Here is a 26736-nt window from a genome sequence, read left to right on the forward strand (position 1 = left end):
TAGACTGTTACCTGTCTGTGGCCTGTTAGGAACCAGCCGCACTGCAGGAGGTTCATCTGCATTTATAGTTACTCCTCAACGCTTGCATCACTGAATAAGCTCCACCTTCTGTCAGATCAGCAGGGGCATTAGATTCTCATAGGAGTGTGAACCCAACTGTAAACTGTGCATGTCGGGGCTCTTGGTTGCCCGCTCCTTATGAGACTCTAATGCCTGATGATCTGAGGTGGAGCTGAGGCAGTGATGCTAGCACTGGGGAGCGTCTGCAAATACAGATTATCATTAGCAGAGAGGTTTGACTGCACAATAAAGGTAATGCGCTCGAATCATCCTGAAACCATCCTCCCCCTGCCCCCTGTCTGTGGAAAAATTGTCTTCTGTGAAACTGATCCCTAGGGCCAAAAAATTTGGGGACAGCTGCTATATAGAACTAGCAGAAGAATCAGAACCAAAAGATATAACTTCAATTGGAATTGTTAAGCTCTTTGAAATCATAGATTAGAAATAATTTAAACTTGTATATAATGAACCTGCAGAGTTGTAGCAGGCTGACCAGGGTCAATTGGAATTTGGGGTTACTTTCCTGCCTTTCTACTACTAACTACTTTCTCTAAATGGTTTAAATGTAATTTGATGTTAGTTCTTTCACTTGCTGCATCTCTCATAGCCTTGGAGTTAGACAGTTCTCTGAATAGGCTAAAAGGCTGGTTTTCTTTAAAAATATGATTATACTCATTCTAAAATATGAAAACTAAGATAACTGGGCAAAGTGATGATTAAGTCTTAACACTCTTGGAAATCACCTTGATGATATATAGATAACCATTATATCCCTTTATTTCTCACTTAAGTTGAATCAGACCAACAATAGCAAAAGCAAGCATTGAAAATTATTGATCTGGTAATTTTTGGATTTTTTTTTAGCAATATTCACTAACCTGTCCAACTCAGTAAATCACTTGAGCAGGCATCTATTTCTAAGGCATTTGCTGAAAATGAAAAGTTAATGATTAAAAGGCTTAATCCTGAGCTCTTTTCGTCCTTATGTAGGGCTCCCCTATATTACTAGCTACTTGGTAGAAAAATGATGAAAGTGATTTTTTTTTTAAATATATCAACACCTGCCTCAAATCATTCCAAAGCCTTCTCATCAGTGTCTATACAAATGTCTTAGCAAATGTTCAACAATTTTACTTTAATTTTAGCATGGCAAAATCTTAATTACTTTATTTAAAAGAAACTTATCATAATGCCTTTGTACTATTAAGGTCTTTGTTGATGTGTAGACTTGACGTGAAAGGAAAAGAAACGTTGCTGAATAGTATATCTTCTGAGGTTAACAGTTTACATATGTGGATAATGGTCTTCAGTAAGAGTCAGCAATTCCAACCTTAAATTTAATCCTTGAATGGAATGAAAAGAAAAATTAGGGCTTGGGTAATAGCCACAGCAAATAGCAGAGTAATCACAAAATAATTCATTTTACATTCAAGACAAATTGTTAATTGTAGCACTCTTAGATCTTTTAGAAATATGTGCAGTGTGAGTGGGTGATCTGGTGAGGCTTGATGGAAGTTTTTACTCAAGGGAGAGCCAGCTCAGAGAACTATTGGTGCCGAAGGTCCCATGAGCTATAAGGAATGAGGAAAGCAGTGTTATGGAGAGCTGCAGAACTAGAGTGATCTAGAGGATAAGCGTAGCTTCATGATTAAAGAAGAGAGCTGGAGCGACCAACTCAAAGAAGCCTTATCCAGGTGGGGAGCTTCAGGGCCAAGTAACAGAATATAATTTCCAGGAAAGCTGAGATTGTGAGACATAATGGTCAGGATGGCTAGATGGGCTTTGCATAGGATGATTTGAAAGGGGTTGACAAGTCCCAGAGCTCAAGTGTTTTGGGTGCCAGTGTGTTTGTTTTTGGTTGCAAGTGTTTTGGTTGGGTTGCAGGGGTTAAATGTGCAATGTCAGATCAGACGCAATGGAAGCCTAATCTTACTTTAATTTACACTTAAAACTTTAAAGACCATCAGTACTTGGTTACATAGTTTTCATCAACATGTAGTCCAGAAGGACACTGCATTGTTCTTGAATCTCTAGTTCAAAAGCAGAGGAATTAGTCTATCTGACTTTCTTAAATAAAAGAAATAGTATTTTTGTTTTATTTTAAAAGAGTTATAAGGACAATTATATATTTAAAAGTCATAATTCTTATGAAAAAATAACAGTCTGTTTCAAAATGTTTTGATATAGTATTAATAACTTTGTAGCTATGTGATTACTGGAAAGTTTTAGATTTATCAAATTAGGAGTCAGAATCTTATGCTTTGAATGCAAATATGTAAAAATATAATATACCATAACTCATCACATTCAAGATGTTATTTCATATATATGTGATAATATGTAGTTTCATATACATGAATATATACCTTATCCATATAAAATATCAATAGAATTATATTTATATAAGTAATATTTACATATAAATAAATATGAAATACATATGTATTTTAATATGTAGTTTCATAGATACATATTTGCAATATATAGTTTCATATAAATATCCCAAATAAGTTTTCTAAAATTGGTTTTTTAATTGTTCTGATGTACACTTGAGTTTTCTTTGGGAACATCAATTACACATATATTGAATCTTTTTCTACCTAGTCTATTTGATATGTTTCTCAGCTTATTTAATTTTTTAATTTATTTTATATTTTTATAGTTTTAAACTTATTTTCAACTTCTATTTGTCTTTAAATATTGTGTGTGTGCATGTGTGTGTGTAGGTGTGAGAGAGAGAGAGAGAGAGAGAGAATTCATTTGTTCTTGTATTCCTTCTGGTTTAGCCTTCATTTGTGAATGGAAGTTTTGTGGTTTTTTTTTTTTTCAATATTTGATTTTTTCCTGAGTTCCAGAAGTCATTTCTGAGTTTTCCTATTTATCATTTATGTTGTTCTTTCATATTTTGTATCATTTTTCTTGATATATTTTGGCTTATTTAGCCATAATGAGTTGTAATTTTCATCAGTTTCTAGGCAGATTTTCCTATCATGACTCCTTTGCCGGGATGTAATTCTGGATCCTATTCTTTTTTAAAATTATAATATATTTTTATGGGATTTTACTACAATTTTTTTGGTTGATTTTGTTAAAATAAAATTTATAATCCTGATGTTTTTAGAATGGAAAATTGGTCATAATAATTTTTTTTTAAACATCCTGGGTCTATAAGTACCTCTTCTGTTATTTTGTGAAGTCTTAAAGCATTTGTTCATACTTTCAGAGATGTTCTCACTCTTCCTCACCCTTGTTTTTACCTGGACATTCTCTTTTTCTTTTTCTGTTGCCACTGTCTTGTCCAATTTCAAATCAATTTTCAGAAGTTTCCCCTTGGTTGACGTAGAACCACTACTTAGTTCATAAGCTTAGCCCACTATTGAGAATCTATTGACAATTTTCAGGTTTTTCTATTCTCCGATTTATCAGACACTCATTTGCTTCCCTCTGTTTCCTCCCACATGGACGCGATACCATACAGATATTATAGTTGGTGGTGGTTTTCTACCTGTCACATTATTAAGTTGTGGAGGCTATTTTGCCCCTTAGTTTTGATATACTTTTTCCTATAGGTTTTTGGTTTTATTTCATAGTTACTTTGATTTTATGATAGGATTCAAGAAAATTAAAAAACTTTACCACTACTGCTATCTACCCAATAACGATCGATCTTATCAATATCTTATGCAAATAGTGTTCTACAGAAAACACATTGGGAAATACCAATATAAGCTAGTTACTTCAAATTGATTTTTCAAAGTGGTACCATTCATAGTTCTTTATTTTTTTCATGAAGACTTCTGCAACTATCCTATTTGTTCTCTGGGAGTTAGGATTTCATTACAGTATAGAGTTGAGAAAATATATCTATATTTAGATTGTGGTTCTACTCTGAGGAAATGTGTGACCTTGGATTATTCTTTGAGCTTTGCCTTACGTAGTAATAAAATGAGATGATTTCTCTAAAGTTTCTGGCACAAGGCATGGAACATCCTAAAATAGTCAACATTTTTTATATTGTCTTCACATTTTATATTTCCTTTTGAATATTACTATGATTTCTTTTCATACCTGAGTTGGATTGAGTGCCCTATAAAGGCAGATAATGCCCCTGCTATACTTTTGCTATATTTTCAGGGCCTTGCATAAGATGGAACATAGGAAACACTTAGAATATATTGAACGAATTAATAGAACTTATAATTTTTTTTGTATTTTTCTTTTCTTCTTGAATACTAATAGTAATAGCTAACATTTAATGAGAACATGCTAACTTTCTAGAGCAGTTCTGAATACTTCACATGCATTTTCTTATTTCAATGTCACAACAGACATTAAACAACAGATGATTGGTAGGTACTATTATTGTCTTCACTATACAGATAAGGAAGTTGGGGCACAGAGAAGTTGAGAACCTCATCTAAGTTAATAAATTGCCCAAGTGAGTGGACAAGTTAAAGAGTGAACTCTTTTGAGGCAAAGTGTGTGTATTATTACATTTTATATACACAGTGCCTAACTTAGAATATACCTAAATGCTTACATGAATGAATGAATGAATGAATGAATAAATACATGAAATACAATTCCATTGCAATATCGTATGTTGACTTGGTCTTAATGATTCTTAATAAATGCATCAGATGATTATATCATGATATTGGCATGAATAGCTAGAATTTTTACCTGAACTTGATAGTGTGATATATACTTGAAATAACTTTGGGTAAATTGAGCAGATACTAAACCACTTTAAAATTACAAGGTTGAAAATTGCATAATCTTCATTATGAATCACCAAGCCCTACCTCATTAAAACTACTAAAGTATAGTAATGATAATGAGAGTCATACCCTGCTTTTTTGTGCTGTTTTTTACTCTGCATTGTTCAAGAGAGCAGAAAGCTTACAATAAGATGAATGACATTACACCTCAGTAATCTTATATAGGAAACAACATACAATTAGCTAAAAATTGTATAACATGCTGCTAAATGGGGCATAGCTGAATACACTGTGGAGGTATTTAATGTGAGAGAAAAATTTATTATGTGGAAATTGTGGGCATTAAAAACTAATATTTCTACTTAAAATTCCCTTTCCTTTTTCTACCCGCCCCTCCCCAGCCAATTAATAATCTGTCAAGTTAGGGGTACTGGAGAGGAACAAAAAGGGGTGGGGCAGGTTTGTTCACAGGATTTAATCATGGACAAAAGTACATTTAAACTTTCTTTGAAATTTTCTTTCTGGGTTATTTTCTTGGTGCTTACAAAATAAAACAAGTGACAGACATTGTGAGGGTTGTGGAGACATTTGGAATTTAATGTTAGAAAGAACATAAAAAATATGCAATGCATAATCAACCTGCCAAATACAAGCTTTATTACTCAAGAGTTGTACAGTAGTGTCTGTGATTTTTCTATAACGTTATTTGCCTATTTCCAATGGGTCACGTCTGTGACCTTTATCCCTAAACTGATTAGGTAGAAATCAGATCTTTAAAATACCAGTATTTAAGCATAATAAGTTGAAATAAAATTTTACTCATTGCATGTATGGTATCCTTATATAATTCATGCTAACTATCCATGATATGATGAATATTTGTTGTTTCCATTCCTTCCCACTTATCTTACCAAGAGGACCATGATTTTCCTTTTGGATGTCCTCCTTTCTTCATCGACCAATTGGCTAAGGTGGAATTAACCCCAATCCAGTTCCAGAAGTAGGAAATCAAGCCTATACCATGTGATGTACTCCATTCCTTCAACCTAGCTAGGAGGTTGTATATAAATAACAGATAATGAGTTGTGAGATGTTTGTTTAGACTTCTGAGAAAAAGGAACTTTCTCTCTTCCTGCAGATACTGTAATTAGAGCAATTGGATTTTGTGAGTCAATAAATTCTCTTTATTTTTTAAGCCAATTCCAGTTGAGACATTTACTTGCAACATAGATTCCTTCATGATACCTACGGGCAATCTGAAAGAACATAATATACAGTGAGCAGTAAACCAGTTAATGGGAAGTGCCAAACTAAATTGAGGTCATAGATTAGGTGAAAATAAGCCTGATATTTTAATTTCTGATGGGTTAATTCACAAGGATAAAATTTGAAATAGATGACATGTAGTATAGTATATAGATGCCTTCATATTCCAGAAAGAAACACTCACAGTCTACTCTGGCATTGAATGAAATGACATATTGCCTTTAGTTTGCAGAATACTTCCCTTTGTTTGGGTATTGACACATTCTGTGAGTAGTCAAACATGTACAATGACCTGTGTGTTTCCATCTGATGTGTCTCTCTAAAATATATGGAATAGTAATGATAGAATCCTTGGCTAGTGGTCTTTTATTAGTTAAGAAAATTTTGGCTGCAAGTAAAAGAAACAAAATCAAAATAGATTTATTATATTATATAACAAATTAGGTGATTCAAGATTTGATTTATTCATTGGCTCACTTATATGATCAGAAACCCAGGTTCTTTTCATTTTTTCTCTCTTCCAACTTCAGAATGTTGGCTTTTCTTAGATTAGCTTCTCTCATAGCCCCAACATGGCTTTCAGCAATTCCAAATATCTTGTGCGGATAATTTCATCCAGAGGTAGAAATTGAAGTCTCTCTTTATAGATCTCTTTAAAAAGTTGAGAAAACTATAGCCTTTCAGGAGAATCACATTGTGCAAAATGATATCACATACCTATTTCTAAACCAATCACTGGCAAAATAAAAAAGAAATTATCTTTGTTGGCAGAGATACATAGACATTTACTCCTCACCTGCTTCAGGGTGAGAAGGAGCTTCATCCCTGATCAGTGGCTGAATGGAAAGGAACTGCTCTTAAGGAACTAGAATTCTGCCTTCAAAAAACAAGGAGAGATAGAGGTAATAGATTTGTCTGCTTCTATCCAGGTTTTTTTGGGCCTACTTAGTAGAGATCATGTGAACCTAATTGTTCTCTGATTCTGAGGCAACAGCCTCAGTCTAATATAATTTCTTTTGATAAATGCCTATCATTTGCCTCTGAAACTGAAATGAAGCAAACTTTTTGTGACAGTCTTGTTACACACTTATACTATCCCAGAGAACCCAGGAGTGCAATCCTTTCAGAGTATTTGTTGCTTTAATCCAATTGTACTCTAACTTGCCCTCTTTTGGATGGATTGACAGCAGTGAGGGGGAGGGGCTTAGCCAGCTAATCATCACAAATCAATTAATTAGCAAACTCCATTTTGCAGCTGGCCAATTAACTGACCCAACCAATTCCCCCATATTCCCCTCCCTTCCCTGACAAATGGGACAGTTATTTGAGTATTTGGATTTAATCGTTTTTGAATCACTGTGCCGCCTTTGCTAGGCAGCACTTGCAAATGACATATTTCTTAGAAGGTTGCCAAATTGCTTGAGAAAGACTGCTAACACTTTCAAAATACTGAATAAGAATCTATTTAAATAAAATATGATTCAATTCTTTGCTATACATATTGATATTTCTTGTCCTTGGTGGGGAGGCCATGTTTCTCAAGGTAATTTTAAGGGGATGAAATTACAAACTCTATTAAATATATACTGTCCTTGGCATTCTTATGGCTCATATATTGTAGTGGGGATATTTCTCAAGTAAATGTAGTTAAGATCAGATTTTTATCAATATGTATGCACTTAAAACAAGAGTGACCTGGTATTCTGGCTGCAGATTTTGCTGATGTACTTGGAATAATTGCATCTACTTGTTCATACAAGATTTAAATTTGATTAGAAAGTGCCTGATGTTTCTTTCAAACTCCTAGGTTCATTCAGAAAAGCAGTATGTAAAGGGCAGACAGATGGATTTAATTAAGGCACCTAGTTAGGTTTTTTGAGTTTGAAGGGTTAAGGGATGTCCTTTCACCTGGGCAATTCTTCCGTTCATAGGAGGGAGGGGCCACCTGCTGCTTATAGAAATTGTCTAATGGGAAAAAAGTGTGGGTTTGAAAGGCATTACTACTTTATTTTTGGGTCATCTTGCCTTCTGTTTCTGACCTTGGATGCTCATATTTACCCTTTTTAGGATCACATAATTTAGAGCAGTTCTTCACCAATTTAATGTGTATATGAATTTCTTAGAGATTTTGCTAAAACTGATTCTAATTCAGTGGGTCTGAGTGTTCCCTGAGATTCTGCATTTCTAACAAGCTTCCAGGTAATGCTGATGATGGTGGTCTACACACCACACTGAGTAGCAAGGATCTAGCTTTCCCTGACCCCTCTTTTAGTCCTAATAGTTCTATATCTCATGCCCTCAGAACCCTGGTAAATAACTAAATGTTATGTGGCATTATAGTTGGAGCTATACTTCAGCTCAATTAATGCTTTGAGTTTTTGAGATTTTCTGTATTTTTATTTGGCAGTGATTTACGGTGGAGTGAGATACAGAGACTTGTATTTTTGCCCAGTAAAGGGCTGTTACTGTAGGTTTTTCCATGTTCTGTTATTTACTCTTGCCCCCAAAGAAAAATAATCAAACATCAGCAAGGAAACAAAATGATATTGTAATTGGAGGGGGGGTGTAGACAGTTACAGTGTTGTAGTAACTATCAATCCTGTCTCCATATTATAATGCTCTAGAGAACTTAAAAAAAAAAAAAAAGACTGCTAGATAAAATATAGGATTCCCAGTTAAATTTAAATTTTAGGTAAACAATGGGTATTAGTATATCCCAACCAATATTTGGAACATATTATATAATTTGTTCATAACAATGAATGCATTGTATTAATTGGCTTAAAATATTTTTTTTCTGACTCAAAATTAAAATTATCTTCATCCAAGGCTAGCATTTGGGCCGCTTTAAACATGGCAGCTTCTATACCAATTGGCTGTCACGTGAATCCTGCACTTTCAAGGAGCATGTTTCTGTTCTGTGAGGGCAAACTAATGGATTTGACAATAATAATTTCTTCTTTTACCTCTCCTGTAGTTCATTCATTGCAACTTAATTATTTTCTGGTTGAAATGAATTGTCCGTTGAGGCAGTGAAAAATGTGCCAAATCCTCCTAAGATTTGCTGTATCTAAATATCATAGTCTGGGCTATGACCTAAATTTCCACAATAGGAGAATCCAAGTATTTGGGGAAAACTCTTAAGTTCCTTGTAGTGTTTAGAAAAATCTTCAAAAATCATCTATTTGCCCTTGATTTCTTTCCCCCAGAAACATCCATGAATATCAAGAGTATCTTTGGGAAAATTACCTTTTGGGTATAGTGTGTACATTATTTGGGTGATGGGTACACTAAAAGCCCAGACTTCACCACTATGCAGTATATTCATGTAACAAAACTCCACTTGCACCTCCTAAATCTATTGAAATAAAAATAAATAAATTTTAAGAAAAAGAGTGTATGTGGGATTTTGATGTTTTGAGGAAAAACTTTCATTTACCAACTTAGATCCAAGTGTTTGGGGCCTGTGAGTTAACTGACAATGGACAGATTCACAGGAGAAATGCTTGTTACCCAAGTGGGAGGAGTACTTAGCAGTGAGCAATTGCAGAATAACCAGAGGTAAGACTTTATATTTCAGCTTAACAAAAAGAAGGTAGGGTTAAGACTTCCATGGGGAAGTGCAGAAGGTTCTGCTGGGCCTTTTCATTCTGATGCTTGTAATGTCCCTAGCTGGAAGCACCCCCTGGAGGGGGCCAGCTGAATTCACATCTCCCATGCTAAGGGTCCATCTTCTTCCAAACAGGAAACTTCCTCCTGAGGTGGTAGTGCTGTTGGTGGGGTTAATGGTAGCTGTATTTTAGGAGAGAATCCAATAAGGGAAGCAGTTTAGATAAGATTTTTTTTCTTTTCCTTTCTTTTTTTTTGAGACAGAGTCTTGCTCTTGTTACCCAGGCTAGAGTGCAGTGGGGTCATTATAGCTCACTGCAACCTCGGACTCCTGGGCTCAAGTGATCCTCCTGCCTCAGCCTCCCAAGTAGCTTGGTCTACAGGCAGGCACCACCATGCCTGGCTAATTTTTCTATTTTTAGTAGAGGTGGGGTCTCACTCTTGCTCAGGCTGGTCTCAAACTCCTGAGTTCAAGTGATCCTCCCACCTGGGTCTCCCAGAGTGCTAGGATTACAGGTATGAGCCACCATACCCCATCAAGATTTCTTTCTTCTTATCCTTTCAGTGATCTTCAATTATGAGCAACTCATAAAGACACACCATTTTAGGATGATGATAAATATTTCAGGTAATGGATCTTACTAAACAAAAAAAGAATTCCAAAAGTTTGTCATTATGTAGTATCAGAGACATTGTGTGGAACATAACTTTAGGAAAAGAATAAGGGACAATGAATAAAAAGGTGGGCAGAAAATGACATTTTCTCCCCTCACTTTCAGGGTGGATTCATGAAGTTTTAAGGGAGCAGAGCAGGTGTGAAGGACTAGATAACGGCCATATTTTGAATAAAAACCCAGATGGTACTAAATAGATGCTTGCAGCTGTATGCTATTTCATTTCTATCTCCAACCACCCATGGCTTTCAGCAGTGACAATTTATGAAATTAAGTAGATCTAACAGTCATTTCATCTATAAATTAAGTTTGTGTGAAGATTCCTTCTAATTAGAAGAATCCTCAGGTATTAAGAAAGGACTGAGGCAAGAAGAAGTTAAAAAAAAAAAATAGACAATTGAGTATAAAATTTAACTTGAAAGAAATATTTCTCCTTTTAAAATGTAGTTTATTCATTTTCCATTGCCTTCCACTAAATTTCTAGGAGGAACTTTGGCAACAATTATGAAACAATACATATTGTTACCCCTACAACTGTGTCATCATAAAAATGAGTCTTTGTTTATAATATAAACAAATATTTTCATATAAATGCTCTCTCCTCCCTAGCAGCATAACCAGTAATGTTTTAGCATATTTCTAGTAGCCTATAAAAACATAGGACATAATGAGCAGGTACAACTTAGTGTTGTAGGAGAGGAAAAGTATCTTTTTCTTTTTACATGGGTTGGCTGGGGCCCCTGTAACAAAAGAAAGATTAACAAGAGAAAGCATACACATTTATGTAATATAAATTTTATATGATACAGGAGCCTTCATAAGGAAATGAAGACCTGAATAAGCTACTGCACCCGGGCGTTTTTATACTAGGTTTGATAAAATGTGGAGAAATAATGTAACGAAGGGGCTATGAGTTACATGTAATAAACTAGGGGAAACTTAGCAAGGCCTGTTTCTTCAGATTCCCGTCTGTGTTCTGTTGATCTTTGGAGATAAAGATGCTCCTTTCTCCTGAATATAGAGAAGGGTGCCTCTCACGGGAGTTTCTCCTGACCTGCTTCAGGTGGGAAAGACCTGCAGAAGATCAGAGACAGCTTGTTTCATCTGTCATTTTCTCAAATTCCTTCAGCTTAAAATACTTAATATGCCAAGGTGCCACATTTTGAGGCAGCATATTCTGAATCCCATCAGTGGAATTATAGAAATTGATTATGACTTTATCCACCTTGGCAGGAGTGATGGGAAAAGGAAACTCCATTTTCCTTTTTTGCCTGATTACATTATCATAGGCTGTTTTGATCTTCATTTTATAAAAGTCAAATATAAATGAGATAAATGGACTAGTTGAGAAATATTTTGTTAAAAAATTATGAAAAGGTTAAAATTTGAATTGTAAATCATTGAAAACTATCAAATTACTGACAGTATTTTGGATTAAATATTAAGAAGTTTTCTCTTGAGAAGGTAGAATAAGTTCTTGCCTTAAGAACTATATATATACATCATTTATTATCTGTTTGGGGTTTGATCTCTGTGAAAAATCTGCCTGTTGTGATTTTTACCTAAGAAACTAATTCCTTCTCACTAACCCACTCCATGCCCAGAATTTTATAAGATATTCTTTTAGTATTTTATTGAGACTAAGGGGTTTTGTTTTTTGTTTTTTTCCTTTCTGGACTTAAACCATTTTTAGGGTATGCTGCTAACTTGGGCTTTTGTTTAATTCTGTCTTCAAGCTAGGAAGGACTTTTGGAAAGTTTACCCTTGATATTTGGCCTAGAACCTTTGATAGACAGTTACTATATTGATTAGAGATGAAAAAAATTCAGGACTCTAGATGCTAGGCATTATCTTTATAAAATTCTATATTTTTGGTTAATGGTTGACATATTCCTTGGTTGGCCCAACTTTAGTTAGGCTCTTGAACCTTCTTCTAGGTTCATCAGCATATTTCATTTGAAAATTCAGTGTTAGTAAAGAATCCCGCTAAGTCAGCTTAGAATAAAACCCCCACCCTTGATGTCTGATCACTGTTGATATCTGATTGGGTTCCTGATCCTTCATCACCCCCCAGGTGATGTCTGGTCACCCTGGCCTGTCTTCGACAAGAATCCTGTTAAGTTGGTTTTAGCCAGATCCCACATACTCCTGATGTTAGCTCTTAGTAATTTTCCATCCACTGTTCCATGGCTACAAATTTCCACTTTTTCATGCTATATTTGGAGTTGAGCCCAGTCTCTTTCCTCCACTGCAAAATCCCATTGTCATGGTCCTGATACCTACTGCAATAGTCCTCAATAGAGTCTACCTTACTATGCTTGGTACAAGTGTCAATGAATAAGTTTTTCTTTAACATGGTAGACTACATAATCTAGGAGAGTTGGGAACTTGTTGATCATTTTTAACCAATGTGAGCCTCTGAGTGTATAGCACACAAGAGATGCTCGACAAGTATTTGTTGAATAAATGAATGAATGCATAAATGAATGGTAATATAAATGAAAAGAGAGAATTAGTAATTGTATTAATCGGGAATCATTTGGTTTCCCTTTTATCGTGCTATTAATTCATTTAAATGTGTTCTGTCTTAAGTTACATGTAGCTGTGAATAATATAACTTCCCATTTTTAATGATAACAAGAAATCAGGATTACATGCTGACAAGCAGAGTTTATTATATCTTAAGCCACCCCATGATTATGGTCTACAGAACAAGAGTGAGCAGAGCACTGATTAATGGAATTGTTAATGGTTCTTTCCTACTGAGATCATTAGTGTAACTAAGGTAAGTATATTGCTTCCCATTGCTTTAGTAAGCAATTGCTACTGAGTCTTATTTTCTTCATTTCATATTTAGACACACTGGAATTCTGGGTCTAGCTCTTGGAACAAGAACCTGGCATAACTGTGAGATGAGTCTGCTTTGTCAGGTTTTCTTCCTTCACTTGAAGTGTCTTTCTGCATTTTAACTCTGAAAGGCATTTGTTATGGAGTATAATCCAATGCTGTAATTGTGAGTTTTAAAAACTACTGAGGCCCATTTCTAGAGATTCCAATTTAATTGGATTAGGGTACAAGTGAGAATTGCCACTGTTGAAAGTTCCCAGGTGATTCTAATGGTTCAATCAAAGTTGAGAATCACCAGATAGTTAAGAACACAGGCTCTAGAAAATCCACTTAACCCTTCAGCTCCCTGGTTTCCTCCTCTGTTACATGGAAAAAATAATAGAACCTACCTCATAGGCTACGAGAGGATTAAGTCAGTTAATACATGTAAACCACTTAGATCTTTGTCTAGTGCACAAACATAGACTACTGTTGTTGTTTAGTAGAAAACAAACCCATCATAATAATAGAACCTTCACTGAGCATATACTATGTACCGTGAGTGTCATTCTCAGTGCTTTTTTATTATTGTTTTATTTGAACTTTATCACAATCATGTAAGGACAATACTTTTATTATTCCCATTGTACAAATGAGGAAACTGAGGCATAGAGCTTTTGGTAATTTTTCCCAAGGTCTTAAAACTTCCAAGGATTTTTCAAAGATTAAATCTCAGGTGATCTGAATTCAGAGCACATAATAAAAGCCATGAATTGCAAAATAAAATGTGTTCTGATAAGTATGGGACAGTTATATATTTCAAGTGCAATAAAATAAAAAAATTAATAACAGAACAGTTCCCTGTTGTGCCAAATAATTACCAGATCTGTATAAGCATCTCATTTCCCTTATATTTCTTGCCATGAAACAAGAATTTTCAAAATACTTATTGGCTTTTGACAGACATTTTATTTCCAGGTAATTGACTGTATGTGTTTACCATATTCCCACTTTCTCTTCCTTCTGTTATATTACTAGGAATATTTGCATAAAAATAAGATTTCATTTGAGCTGAAGGTTTGTTTTTACCTTTCTCTTCTGAGGGCATAATGATTTTTACAGCTGTGAGGTTCCAAATAGAGGATTATTTCTTCAAGTTGGTAATGATACAAGAAACATTTGTGACAAAATTTCTCTGCAAATGTTCATCCTCATATTTAAAGAGAGAATAGTTCTGTGGAGCAGAGAAGGAGATGTTTATCACATTCTCTAGCTAAAGTGCTATTGTAACTGTTATAAGCATTTCCGCCCCCACAATGGCTAAAGCATTTATTTAAATGTCACAGCCCTGTCATTCCCTTTGTTTCAGATTCAGTTCAGAGCAAGAACTTTCTAAAACATTTCCACTACCTTTTGACTTGTTAGTTATGTTTGAGTCTCTGGCAAACAGTTTCTCTTCCTACAGCTGTAATGATTCATAGACAATTTCACTTTTCTTGGACTTCCTGTGATCACATTTTCCAAATTCCTATTTCAACAAATTTAGAGAGTGCTTAAAGCATTCTGATGCTCCACAGGTTAGAGTTGGTCCTTGAACAGTGTCTGTTTGACTTATACACTTGACACTTTCATATTCTATATTGAAACTTCTTTTGGTCCCAATTTGACTTTTATATATTGGCTCATGCAAGATGGATTAATCGTTCAATGTCAGCTGTGTTGGTTAAATTATATTAATGTTTATTGCTCTTGCCCTTGTTTTATTAGCACAGGAGAAAAATGGAAAGCAAAATCAAACAGCTAATATTAATAGCAGTATGACTGAAATAAAGAAGGAACACATTTGGCAGTCTGAATATGGTTCATTTTAGCCTCAATCTCATGTGAAATCTTTATTTATGTGGAAAAAAAAACAAATTAAAGAGCTATTTGAAATGTTGGAAATGTATCATAAAAGATCATCTCAAGAAATGATAGGGGTTATATACTGCTCTTCAATCCATGTGGCACAGAGCCCTTCCTACCTGCCTTTTTCTTTGAGCTTTTGAATATTTGGTTTATGAACATTTTCAGGAACAAAAGAACAATACCTAGAACAGAATACAGCTCTCAATAAAAATTTATTGAATTTTGTTGACTATTGCCCAATAACCTATCCGTAAGGCAAAAACCTTAGAATTTATTGTGCAGAACAACTCAATAGGTATTTATTAAGCAACAACTTATGTGTCTTAAACCTTGACTTCTAAGCTCAAAAGTGTGAATGAGAACATTAAGAGTGGCCACACAGTTTATTATAAGACAATCTTGATTTATTTCTCAAAATTGTTACTTCAATACTCTTTTCTTTCATTCCATGATATCTTTCATTCATTTGTTCTAGTGAGGATGCTACAATGAGGACAAAATACTTCCTATAGTGAAACAAATGCAAACGTTTTCTCTCAAGATCTTTCTATAGTACTTGAATTGATAAAGGGAAAAAAAAAAGACAGAAAATAAAAAGCAAAACAGAACACCAGAAATATTTCTACCAACCTATAAAATGAATTCATATGTCACTATAACTTACGTGATGAGTGCGATGAGCACTGTCTAGGGAATGGACACGCTTGAAGCTCAGACTCGGGGGGATGGGGGGGCATGGGCAATATATATAACCTGAACTTTTGTACCCCCATAATGAGCTGAAGTAAAAAAAAATAAATATAAAAAAAATGACATAGGATCATTATAAGAGAAAATTCAAGCTGTACATGAAATTGCAAAGCAACAAGTTGTCCAGAATCCCACTACTGTTAATATTTGTTTTATATCCTTCCAGATATGTCTCTTTGTATGTATGCATATAGAAACAAGGACATGTGCATAGATAGAAATGTTTTTTGTATTAAAATGATAAGTTTAAATTTAGTTGAATTTGGCAAAAAAAAAGAAATAACATTGAAAATGGAAAAATTAATGAAGCTTAGCTAATTTTTCTTTCAAAAAAAGATTAATTCTATTAAGTGGTTATGATCCATTGTGATTTTTAACTACATGTTTTATTTTGAGGTAGCATCAATGAATTCCCTACTTTGGGAGAAGCGTAATTAGCATTCTTGCACTTTCTCCCACTTCTCTGTCCCACATCTTCCAGTATTTATTAGTTATATTTTAAACTGTTAGAGTTTATAAAAATTTACCATCTGTTCTGAAACCACAATTCCCCAGATGTTCAGTCATAGCAAAACATTTACTGGATTTAATGTTCACTGCCAGCCCTTTTATTATACATTTTTATTCCTTACATTTTATTTTTATTCATCTCCTGGTTAGTTGAATTACATCAATTTGTTTTATATAAAAAAAAATTCATAGGTGCTATATTTCTAGGGTTCTATCAGGTTTGAGATGTATGTTTGCTGTCTGTATTTGACTGGTACGTTATATGGGTAGAATATTCCTGGGTGAGACTTTTTTTCTCCTCTCAGAAGTTTGTGTTCATAACTCTTGTATCTTATATCATTGAATGTGGTTGTAGAGAAGTCTAAGGCCAGTCTGTTTTGTCTTGTCAGTAATTTGGTTTCCTTGCCTATATACTTAAGATTTATGTACTTTATTTATCAAGTTTGATAACTTACCTGGTATATATTTCATTGTTGTTCATTTTTTTTCCTATTGTATTGCATGCTCTTTTGATGTGCACACTCTTATTTCAGGGAAAATTTCCTGCAATATACAGACACCCCCCCACACAGAGGCCTTTGTCCTCCATACATATAACCTTTTAAAAATTGCTTTAACCTTTGTTTTCTCCGCAAACATGATGTTCACCTGAAACCTTTTATCCATAACATTAATTGCGTTTTCAGACATGCCAGTTTGTTTTTAGCTTTTCTAACTTATTACATTTGTAATAATGTAACTGAATATTTCCTTAGTTTTACACTCTCACTTTTGATGGAATTCTGTTGTTATAATCAAGTCATCATTGATATCTTTTTAAATTAAATTTCTTTTTTATTTGAAATCTCATCTTTTCAAGTTCTTCTAGAATCTTAAGCCCTTGTAGTGCGTGTGCTTCCTTTCCTCGGGCTTTTTTTTTTTTTTTTTTTTTTTTCCCCAAAACTGAGTTCTCTATATTTGCACATTATATTTCCCTTCTTCCTCCCGTGCTTTCCTCTGTCCACCTCCTCTACTTCTTCTGCCTTCTTCTGCTTCTTCTTATTCTTTCCTCTCTTCTTTTTCTCCTTTTCCTCCCTCCCTCACCATTCCCTGCCAAACCCATTTGTCATCTCACCATCCAACTCTGGTAGGTATGATTGCAATGTCATATCTTTTATTTTCACCAAACTTTATCATGGACATCTCCAGATCTTCAGTTTTACCTGATGTAATCTCAGTGCACTTTTCTTAATTCAATGTTACCTTCTTTTTTTTTTTCTTTTTCTTAACCATCAATTTGTCTTTGGCCCTTTGAACTACAGTTTGCACTTTTGGTATTGCTTTTCAAACATTTATTTCTGGTTTATAGGTATAAAAGTGGGAGAAGGAGAAAACCAGTATAGATCCTGTGACAAATCCTGTTCCAAGACTCTTTATATCCCTCGTCCAGGGATGTAGTTCACTCCCGTGACCTAGCTCATGCCCCTAACTTAGAGTCTCCAGATTTAGCAAATAAAAATACATGGTGAACAGTTCAATTTTAATATAAGGTAAATATAAAGTGAATGAATATATATGTATGTCTACATTTAATCTAAATATGCCTCTTGTAATATTGAGGACATACACATACTAACATATGTGTGTGTATATATTTATATTTATTGTTAATGTGAAATAAGAATTTGTGTAGTGGATCACCTCAGTAATCCTAGTACTTTGGGAGGCTGAGGTGGGAGGATAGTTTGAGGCCAGGAATTCAAGACCAGCCTGGGCAGCATAGCAAGGCCTTGTCTCTATAAAAAATTAAAAAATTAGCTGAGTGCAGTGATGCATACCTGTAGTCCTAGCTACTTGGAAGGCTGAAGCAGGAGGATCACTTCAGCCCAGGAGTTCCAGGATGCAGTGAGCTATGATTGTGCCACTGCACTCCAGCCTGGGAGACAGAGTGAGACCTTGTCTATAACATAAATAAATAAATAAATGATAACTAAATAAATAAAAATAAAATTTAACCAGGTTTTGTGCATTTTATCTGGCAATGTTATTTTAACATAGCATACTGCCCTGGAAGATGACAAATTCTGATTTCTCTTCTTCTTTTATTGAGTTCTTGGCATGAATGTTTTCTTGGCTATTCTTAAGGTTATTTCCTGATCCTCCAGGTCTGCCTTTCCCCATGTAGGAATTTTATTTAGTCCTCGTCTTATTCCTACTTTGGGCAGGTAGGGGCTAAGGTGGAGACATGGTTAAAAGGCCCATCAAACAATACTTCAGATAATCATCCAACTCTCTAGTTGAATCTAAATTTTCTCTTTAGCTATTGGTGGATACCTTGTTTTTGCTCTATTTGTCTTTGACTTTTTCTCTTCTCAAGTGTTAGAAGGAAATTCTGTATTTTCATTCATCCTTCTACTTTTATAGACTGTGAAATTTTTGATAAGTCCACCTAATATATCAATTTCTTCCTTCTCTAAACTCTAGAACATATAGTTAGCTCATTAAGAATTCCATGAACTATTATTGAAGTTCTTTTTTGGGTTTAGCTCTAATGACTTTGGTCTAAAATAAAGGATAACATCTATTATCATGTCTCACTTTTAACAGATATGAATTTTTATGAATGAATGAATCAATCCACAGGGAATTCTAAATTTCCATTCTGATGTTGCAATGGTTAGTTCAGGTCAACTTGGCTGAGCCATATTATCCAGATATTTGGTCAAACATTATTCTAGATTTTTTTTGTAAAGGCATTTTTTAGATAAAATTAACATTTAGATTAGTAAACTTCGAGTAAAGCAGATTACCCTCCATAATGTGAGTGGGCCTCATCTAATTAGTTGAAGGCTTTAAGAGAACAAAGACTGACCTTCCCTGAGCAAGAAGAAATTCTGCCTGCAAACTGCCTTTGCATTCACACTGCAATTTTTTCCTGAGTTTCTAGCCTGCTGGTCTACCCTGCAGATTTTGCACTTAGTGTGCACAATTGCATGAGCCAATTCCTTAAACTCTTTCTCTCTTTGTATCTGTATCTATCCATATCTTTATATCTATATCCACATCTGTATATCTCTACCTATTTACATATATAAATAAATATATATACACATACACGCATATCCTTTTGGTTTTGTTCATATGCAGAACCCTGAATAATACAGATTTATAACCTAAAGCTTGGCCCTTTATTATATATATTGTTCTCTAACATATTAAATCTTTGATAATGGGCCTCTTAAGGCCATAAACATTTTCCACTATTTTGTTGTCTATAATGCCTGCTATAGCATTTGGCCTCTATGAAAAGAGATCTGTAAATTCAAAGAGATAGATTATTTTCAAAAATTGATGTTCAGAGTAGAAATATTGCTTTTGTTTTTATTCTTGGTTTTTAATTGAAAGCTGAAAGACAGAACAATAAACACTATGGAGTTTAAAAGAGTGGGTTGATGTGACAAAAGAAAACTTTTTGTTGTTCTTCCTACCTTCAAACAATTATCAGTGCTTAAGTTTTGAAGAATTATTAGGAATATGTTATTTGAAAAAGATGAGTAATACGTGCCGAATAGACGAAGTGGCATGTGTGAATCCCAGAGTAGTAAAATAGGGCCAATTGTGAAAACTAGATGCCAAGAGAAATATTTCTCAGACTGGCCTGGCAGCCACCTGTACCAGAATCCCGCAGTGTGCATGTTAAAAATGAAAATATGGGGAACTTATCTTAGATCTGTTCAGTCATATTTTCAGAACGTGTCACCCAGAGTTTTGTATAAAAACAAATAAAACCTCAGGGGGATTCAGGTGGGAGTGTTTTTTATATATGCTCAAGTTTGAGAACGACTGCATTAGAATTTTTGAGTCTTTGTAGAAAAACTGGGAGGGAGCAGATTATGAAGTGCTTAGTTTGCCTAGTTTGCCGTTGTAAACAATGTGGACTTTGTCCTCTGGGCTGTAGAAGTCCATGGAGGAGGTCTCAGCAGATAAATGTTCTCATCAGATTTGCCTTTTGAAAGATCACTAAGGCAGATGTGCAGAGGACTCACTGAAGGTTTTACTTAGGCTTTTGGTCCTTTGATGTTTCTGTTTTCTTCTATTTTTTATATATTTAAAAATATGTACAATGTTCAAATATGTATTTTATAATGAAACACTAAACAGCAACCTTTGTGTTAAATTACCCTAATTTTAAATGTCATGAAAGACATGTGGTAAGAAAGGAATAGCTTGAAGAGGTACACTATAGATTTCAGGCGGTCAGGCAAGACAAGGAATACTAATCCGAGACGATTCTCTCAACTAGTTTACCATCACCACACCTATGGAGGAAGATCCATTTTATGGTCTTGTTAAAGAAAAAATTATCCTGACACTTGTTAAAATGGTAAGGCAGACTATTCAGGACTATTGAGAATAGGTGTAGGGACTACTGCAGTGGGGTTTTACAGTAGGGGGAAGAGACTGTGCTCAACTCTGACAAGGGAAGTTGGGGATTTGTAGCTAAGGAGCAGAGTAAGTGGGTCTGTGGAGGAAATGTCAGAGGCAAGCTGGGATTCTGGCTAAACTGACTTGACAGGATTCTTGCTAACACTGGGTTCTTAAAGACATGCCCAATAAGCATGCCTAGAGTTCGGTCAAGGAGAGCATTTTTATCAATGTAGCAAGATATATATATATGTGTGTGTGTGTGTGTGTGTGTAAAAGTGAAAAAGTAAGAAATTATTATAAAATGGGAACCAAGGATTGCCAAAATATTAATAAAGTTAAATTTTCTAAATTTTTTTTCTTTTTAATTTTCTAAAATTTAATCATAAATATGAACTGGGGAATATACAAACAAAAGCCCTTATTGGATTCGTTGTTGCTAATCTTTCTTTTCTTTTTTCTTTTCTCTTCTCTTTTCTCCTTCCTTCCTTCCTTCTTTCCTTCTTTTCTTTTCTTTTTTCTCTTCTCTTCTCTTCTCTTTTCTCCTTCCTTCCTTCCTTCTCCCTTCCTTTTCTTTTCTTTCTCTTCTTTCTTGTGGTTGTCCTACTTCTGTTGAAATCTAATTGTATTTATTTCTGTCCCAGTAGAAGATTAGTTAATCAAGAACAGGCTTAGGGGCAATCAAGCTAGAGAGGTATGAACACTCTTTTGCCAAGAATTTATCAAGTTAGTGTGGCTGCTAGGTAATAAGACAAGATGTAAAATCATGCTTTTTATTTTTACCCTCATCTAAACAAAACGTGTTGCTATCATATAAATTATGTACTTGTATTCTTTAGGGAGCAGGATGTCAAGAGAATGAGTGTGTTTGAATTAGTAATAAACATTCACAATCCACTGGGACCCCTCTCCATAAAGTTAACTACATATTTAGTTGTCAAATGCAATTCTTCCAGTTTTTTTATTCTGTAATCAAAAGTCAATTTTCTCATCCAGGCTATTACCTCTTGCACAATTATTGCCACTGATTTGACATGATTGCTTTGCTTTTCCTTTCCCTAAGAACTAATTGATTAATTGCAGTATGATCTATTTTCTGTTATTTTTCTTAATCTTCTTAGAAATAGCTTTTGCCAAATATTTAGGCATTATAGAATTTAATGCATGTACAGAGATAGTTACCTAACAGTAAATTGCCCAAATCATAGCAACTCAAACACTAATCCCTGTTTATCAGATATTCTTGAAAATCTGTTAGCTCTAGTCAAGTTTAGGCAACTAGCTCCATCAGTAAACATTAACATTACAAAAAGAAGTTATGAGTGACAGAAAAGAAAGAAAGTGAAGGAATAATGTATGAGGATCATGGAATCTGCCTTCTCTTTATCCTAGAGGGAGCTTTCTATGTATTTGTTATTTGAAAACTGGTATTTCAACTTACACAGATTTGAATTAATTCCAATAATTTTTGTTAGGAAGGAAAATGAAAAATTGCACAAAATTATGTGCATGTTCATTGCTTTGAGTGTTAATAATAAATTTAAAACACAAATGACAAAATAGATTGAGTTATGAAGTAGTCTGCCAAACACAGCAATGCCTTTTTTGGTTTTTTTTTGCAAAGAAACAATTTCAGCATCAGAAGCATCTTTTTTATAAAAAATATTTTATGTTTAAGATAGCTTGTTGCATTTGGAAGTTGCATAAATGTGGAAAATGCTCCCTATGTGAGCATGTTAAAATCTATTTCATATTGCATCCCCATCTTTCTTCACAATGCACTGAACTTGTAGAGGGATATATCCCCAGCCACAGTGAAGCTTACATTTAACATGCTCCATAATTGAGTCTTTATTCGTTTCTTTGTAGGATTACTTATAATTGCAGAGGGACTCTCAGTCATTTTGTGGAGACCTAAAGAAGAAACCATGCATCCAATTGAATTAAGCAAAATGTTCACTGGCAAGAAAATTAAGTAGAGGAATTAAGTAGAAAATGGATAAAACATTTTATTAATGCTGTGCATGCCCTCTGAGTTTAGGTCATTGTACAAATGACACACTTAATGAGTAACAACATGCAAATATGAGAAAATAGAATAATTGGGTGTTTTAACACAGCTTTCTCCAGTACACACCTATGCTTTTGGTCTAAAAAATAAAATTTTCCAGGGAAGGCTTTATCTCAAAGTGAAAGCAATGTGCATCTTTATTATTCTGTGAACGAGATGTTGCCTTCTCTGCATGAGATTCTGTAAGTCTGTTGAAGGTCAAGTCTGGAACTCTGAGGGCCTAAGTTTCAGCAATCAGCTGAGAGAACAATTTCTCTTTTCTGTGATTTCTGTGGCCTTCAGTGGTAAGGTGTTTTGCAACTTTCTTCCATTCTTACAAATTTGAGAAGAAAATAAGAATTTAATTTAAAACTTCCTGGTCTTTTTAATCAATTTAGTTAAAGGCACAGAAGGAATAAGTGTTTCCCTTATTTGTTCACTTAGTGTATGTTTACTGATACCCACTATGCACTAAGTACTGCGCTGGAGACCAGGGGCACAGACATGAAAATCTTGCCCTCAAGTTGCTCACAGTCTAGTTAGGGTAAAGAAGTTCTGGGTTGCAAATGGTACAATAAAGGCCAGCATAAGAAACTAAGAGACCACTAAGGGAGGTCACAGAACCAGCTTCAACCTGGATTGCTGCTTTGATTCTTGTTCTGGAGGCAAAAAGATTATGTAGCAATTTGTTTTATTTATTCATTTTGATTTTGTCTGTTCCTTGTCAAACCCCATTTTGTGAAAAAACTCTTCAAGCCTAAGTGAGAGTCACTAGGAAGTGTAAGACTCCTTCCCAGCTCACACCCTACACAAAGGATAAAATGCACACCGGGGAGGTCAAACACTACAAGTCGGAAGAATGCATGTAAAGGTATGTGAACTGGCCCATTCCCTTCTTTTTCTACTTCTGATTTTACTAGGCAATGAGAATTATATATATAGCTGAATTAATTCATATTTTGCCAGTTAAACAAAACCCAATACAGTCCTAGGTATAATTGAAGGACTGGTATTGAATTTTTCTTTTTCCAGTAAAAATCTATAAAACAGGACAGAGCATATGAGGCAGTTCTTTTTAGGCATTTACCAATAGGTCACACTGTAATGTGATCCTTGAGAGAGGGTAAATATGGCTAATAGAATCACATTTGTCTATTCTCTGCCTAGAGCCATTTTCTAGACCTGTACTGTCCAACATGGTAGCCACTAGCCATATGTGGTAATTAAAGTTAAAGTTAAGTAAAATTATCAATCCAGTTCCTCAGTCAAATCATACACATTTCTAGTGCCCAGTCTCCATGTGCACCTAATGGCTTCCATATCGGACAGTGTAGAATAGAACATTTTCATCATCACAGTTCTTTTGGACAGTGCTGTTCTAGCTGTTAATATAAGGGATTGAAGTCCAAGCAGAACACAAGGGTCTCTTTGAGTTGAAGTTCAAGGATGATGAGTTCTAGGATGGTTAAGCATCTGGTTTTGGTGAGGCATTATGTAGAGAGGGACTGCCAGATGTCTGCATGAGGGAGAACTTCTGTAACACTGGGCTGCACTGAACATACATGGGACAAGACTCCACAAAGAGAGTGGCTACTGTGTGCCTGAGATCTGAACAGAGACACCAGGGGCCATGCAGTGCTGGAAGTACCTTGAAGTTATATCCCAGCCAGAATAATCTTAGTCTACAAATTTCTTATTTCCTACTAAGACTTGAACTGAAAGTGAAACTTTCTAAAGACATGCTTGAAGTTCTTTGAAATTTAGTTCGTCTAGAAAATGTACTCAGTGAAACATGTAGCTGGTCCTAAAGATATTTTACTTATCTGATTTTCTACCAGTAGTCACATAGAGCTAGTTTATACTGAGTAGTTAAATATTCCCTTAAAAAGCAAAGGCTTATGCTAAGAAACCATCTTTAAATAGTAGGAAGATTTCAGGAATTTTTCCTCCAGAAAACCTGTTTCCAAGTTTCATAACTTCTTTTTCTGGTATTACCTTGGGAAAATTATTTTAACTTTTGGAGTCTCAGTGTCCTTATTTGAAAAGTTGGGAGTCAGCCTTCAAGGATTTTTCTGAGGATTAAATTAAATAAAGTATGTGACATAGCTGATAGTGAATAGAATTTGTTACCATATATTAAAATATGCCATGAGATTTTATTCCTACTAAAAATGCAGGGGAATACAATGTGTAAGGATGTAAAATTCAACCTGGTAAAACAAGCACTAAACATGTTATCATTTTGTGCCTCAAAAGTTCATGACAACTTCTTAATTTCCACATGTGTCAGGTGTCCAATTTTTTGCTTGGCTTTCAGCACTCACTGTACTATACTCCCTCTCTCTCTCTAATCTACCTTAATTTTTCTGTACCTCCTCCCAAAATTATAGGGTGTTCACCATTCTGCTCAAATCCCAAATTTTCCTCAGATTTATTTATCCATTTACTCAAACTTAATTCATTGGTTTATTCATCCATCCACTTATCAAAGCATTTTTTTCAAAGCTGTTTTAATTCAGCAACTCCACTAAGCAGTATAGATAAAAATGGTGAAAAAGATAAAGCCTATTTCTTTTTTTTTTTTTTTTTGTGAAGCTTATACTATAAGAGTAGAAGGAAATAGCAAACAAGGTCTTAACGTAATTAAATACAATCATGCTATAAAGGAGAAATATAATATGAGTGTAAACACAAGAGGGAATAAACACATTACCAGGACTGGATACATAACAATTTGAAGGGTCCCATGCAAAATGAAAATTCAGGGCCTCTTGTTCAAAAATTATTAAGAATTTGAAGATGGTGACAGAGGAGCAGGCATAGGACTCTGTGAAACTATAAAGGTTGCATGTCCATGAAATGAGTTCTGCAAACTATGGAGGACTAGGATGGCTTCCTGAGGCAGTGTTCATATCACCTGAGACCTAAGGGAAGAGTGGGAATTAGGTAGAACATTTCCATTTTCATTTGCCATTCCCATTTGAGCGTAATGTACTGTTATTTTCTCTACCAAGGGATGATGCAGCTTTTTCAGGCTTGGTTAGGCTGTTTGTGGTAGAGATATACAGTTATCTTGCCAGGTCAAGTTTCATCACATGTATGAGTTGAAAAGCAAAAATTAAGGCTAGGATTTCATGACTCAGACTTTTGAAAAAATGTGTAAATAATTCTCATTGTTTCTTAAATATTTATTGGAGTACACCGGCCTGGGAATTTGGATACCTGGGTTGTTGTCTTGGATCTGCCTCTGACTTTGAACAAGGTATTCTGTAGATCAAAGCTTTCTAATCTAAAGAAAAAAAAAGAAATTATTAAGGTTTCCTTCAGCCTGAAGTTTTAAAGTACTGACAATAGCATCTTACGATTTTCTTTAGTAAAAAATTGCAGTAGACCATTTTAACCTGGTCTACTTTTTCTGGACCATAAAGTCACAGTGTTGGCTGAATCGCTGACAGCATAAATACAGCAATATCTGCCAAAGGCCACCCTCAACAGGCAATCTTTTTTCTTAAACAACCACATTAAATCCCTAAGGTGACCAGTGCTATTCCATTCTTCCGTTAGTTAAAGGTCACAGCTACTGGCAACCAATTTTTGTACCTCCCTGGGGTAGATGCTTAAGACTACATTGTCTATATTAACTTCTCTACTTCATCTCTTAAATATCAAGGTAATTAAAGACTTATATAGACATTGAGTCACTTTATTCTCAAGAAGAGACTGGACAAAGAATCTTCACATGATGTAGGCTCTGAAAGGTGAAAGTGAAGTACTTTCAGATTTCTGAAAACTTTCTTCCTTGTTAAGTTTATTAGTGCATTTTGGCAATTCAAATACCTTTGGTAATTGAAAATTTGTGCTCTATTAATCAAGATAGTTTAGGTTATTCTGTGATAACAAAGAATTCCGAAATCTCAGAGACTTAAAATAACAAAAAGCTTATCTCTTGTCAAAGTCT

This window comes from Eulemur rufifrons, chromosome 6, assembly GCF_041146395.1.
Source record: "Eulemur rufifrons isolate Redbay chromosome 6, OSU_ERuf_1, whole genome shotgun sequence".
Taxonomy (NCBI): Eukaryota; Metazoa; Chordata; class Mammalia; order Primates; family Lemuridae; genus Eulemur; species Eulemur rufifrons.